At 53.3% G+C, this 2,883-nt stretch overlaps 1 protein-coding gene across 7 annotated transcripts in view; it reads left to right on the top strand.

The window, feature by feature from the left end:
* SLC8A1 (solute carrier family 8 member A1) overlaps window positions 1-2,883 on the top strand; it is a 138,519-nt gene that overhangs the window by 13,580 nt on the left and 122,056 nt on the right. For all 7 annotated transcript variants that reach the window (XM_008644365.2, XM_008644361.2, XM_008644363.2 and 4 more), the window contains exon 2: window positions 596-700. The gene's annotated coding sequence lies outside the window, so the exon portion shown is untranslated. The remainder of the gene's footprint in view (window positions 1-595; window positions 701-2,883) is intronic.

Genomic DNA, 2,883 nt, shown 5'->3' with positions numbered 1-2,883 from the left:
GCCGAAGCACAGATGTGCCCACACCGTGACAAAACTTGCTGTGTCAGGACATGAGCAGTCTTGTTGCATTTCTGCCTAGAGCATCAGGCAGAGCACAGGAGCATTTGCTCAGCTTGCCCAGCAGATTTCACAGCCCGTGCAGAGCTCCATTCTGTCACAGCCACCACTTCAGCTAGCTTGGCTGAGAAAAAGCAGTGTGAACTATGGCCACTGCAGTGGGGAGCAGTTCTGGAACACAGCATTTTCTCCCAGCAACTGGACTCACTGTCTCCCCCACTCCCTGACTTCCACTTTTCCCTTCAGAGCCCTGCTCCACCTTTCTCTTGGAGGCTGTAAGAAATGAAGGTCTAAATGTGCCTGGAAAGGGGTGTGTGAGGGACTGGGGAGTGGAGCACATCTTCTCCAAGCCTCCCAGCCTCATATTCTTCCTAACCAGTCACTTTTCAAGCAGACAGGTGAAAGCTGCTCTCACGTTCAGGTGGGATAGTGCTGCTTCACCTTTGCTGTCCCAGTGCCATTAAGGCTGGGGGGATACAAAGGGTTCATGGACTAATGGGCATCACCACAAGCACTGACAAACTCTTGTTTTCTTCAGCTCCCTTGGAATGTCATGAAAATCCCACAGCTGAAGCAGCCTTTCTGAGGGTCTCAGCAGGAGGCACTGGGAGACAGGAACACGCACTGCAAGCTGCAGAGAGAGGTGAGTTGGGAGGAACCGTGTGGGTGCCTGGCTCCTCAGAGGGCAGCTCACCAGTGGGTGCCCATTAGCACAGTCCTGGTGATCCACAGGAGTTGGGTACTGTATTCACTGAAAGAGCTGGGAAGTAGGTCAGCAACATTACTGAGGGAATTAGGGACTTTTAGGGAGAACTCCATGACTAAAATTTGAGTTCCACTGCTTACTGATGCAGTGATGGGATTGCAGCGTGCAGGGTGAAAAGCACCAGCAGGGGTTGTGTTTGCTGCAACCATGCCAAATTTTCCTGCTCACACTATCCTTTCGCCAATTTTTCCTGCTCACACTATCCTTTTCCCATGCCAGCTTGTGCAGCGCCTTGCATCCTGCAGCCACTGCCAAACCAAATGCCACTGATACACATCCACTGCTCTGCTCAGGGCCTGAGCTCAGCACAGCACTGTGCATGCTGTACACATTTAGCTGTGCTCATTTTATATCAATGGCCCTGCTGGGAGAATTGAGTACCATCAAAGTACCACACATGGCTAGATGCAAACTTATCCCTCCTCTAAAGAGCTTTAAATCAAAAGAGGTGAGGCAGAAAATCAGAGTTAGCTATTGGACACAAAATCATGGGTTTTTTCTAAACCAAATTCTTATATGGAAATGCCTTTCATTCCACATGTAGGCAATAAGCTCTTAAACTGAGACCAAAACTAAATAATATCCATAACTGCTGCAACACTAATTACAAGTAGCTGGTTTTTTGGTTGGTCAGCTCATCACAAAGTGCTTTACAAAGTGGTTTTGTGACATTATCCTTGTGACATTTTGTGACATTACCCCTCATGTTGAACAGAGAAATTTGGTTTTCCATCTCTGCTGGTGCAAAAATCTTTAAAAAAAAATTGAAAATTTTTTGAAAGCAAGTAAGAAAAGCACAGTGAAAAAAGGTAAAATTCCAGGTTGCTGTCTTGCCAGTGGTGACTAAAATTACAGGCGCAGCTGAGAAGATAAGAGGGAGAGGGTGTAAGAGGGTGCAGGAGCTAAAACAACGTCTCTGCTTCCCCACAGTTCTTGTTGCACCTGAGGATCTGGGCACAGAGGGTTCGTCAAGGTCGCTGGGTACTTGCACACCAGTGTGTGAGTTATTAGCTCTGGTCCTATTTTAAGTTCCTAAAGTCACAGAGCTTTGCCTGGAGGGTGGGACAACGGGTTCATCTGCTCCTTGCTGGAGTCAGTGAAGGGTGGAGGAGTCATTCAAGCATGGTGAAAGGGGAATTGCCCACAGGAAGGACATTTTGGTCAGCCGGAGGTGCAGCAAGTCCTTCTGTGCCATGCTGCTGCCTTCCTGCAGGACCTCCCCGAGCACGATGACCCTCCTGTGGGGACAGCAGGCTCTGTGGGTTCAGGGCTGACCCCTTTGCCAGATGTGAGGGCACTTCCCAGGAGGGTCCTAGCTGACACATACGCTCCTTGCCTGTCACCCCATGTCCTCTACTGACCCCTGCCACAACTTTGAGGATATAAGAGGGGAGTGAACGTTAACCCAAGGCCCCTCGAGATTCTCCTGACCTCTTGCCTCCCCACAGCTGCCATGGGCAACACTGTGGGGCACGGGGACAGACACAGCACTGAACTCCTTGTGCACACACACACACACACACACACACGTTTCCCTTCTCTCCATCTTTCCCAGGGCTCTCTCCCTCCTGAAGGGAGTGCAAATGGGTTTAGGGTCGCCCTGGCAGGCTGCAGGTCGGCCAGGGGATGCGGGCAGGAGCTGACCTGCCAGGGTGGGATGGGCTGGGCTGGGCTGGGCTGGGCTGGAGGCAGGCAGGAGGGTATGGATGGGGACTGTCCCGGCCAGGGCAGAGCACGACAGGGGACACGCAGGGTATGAATGGAAACTGTCCCGGGCAGGACGGGCAGGGCTGGGGGCAGGCAGGGCAGGGCTAGGGACTGCCCCAAGCAGGGAGGGCAGGGCTGCTGGGGGTGGGTCCGCGACCAGCCCTGCCTTTCAAAGTCCTTCGATCCGAGGAGGAGTTCGGGAAATTTTTCCAGCAGCGGGAGGAGGAGGAGGAGGAGGGCTGAAGCTGCTCCCCAGGAGGAGGGGCGGCGGGTCTCTCGCTGGCCGCGCACCGCGGCGGAGGGATGCGGAGGGAGGGGAGGCTGCCTGCGGGGCGGGCCGGCTGAGCGCATCC

This window comes from Corvus brachyrhynchos, unplaced genomic scaffold (assembly GCF_000691975.1).
Source record: "Corvus brachyrhynchos isolate BGI_N302 unplaced genomic scaffold, ASM69197v1 scaffold312, whole genome shotgun sequence".
Classification (NCBI taxonomy): domain Eukaryota; kingdom Metazoa; phylum Chordata; class Aves; order Passeriformes; family Corvidae; genus Corvus; species Corvus brachyrhynchos.
The sequence above is the reverse complement of the archived record's forward strand: the minus strand, read 5'-3'. Positions and strand labels throughout refer to the sequence as shown.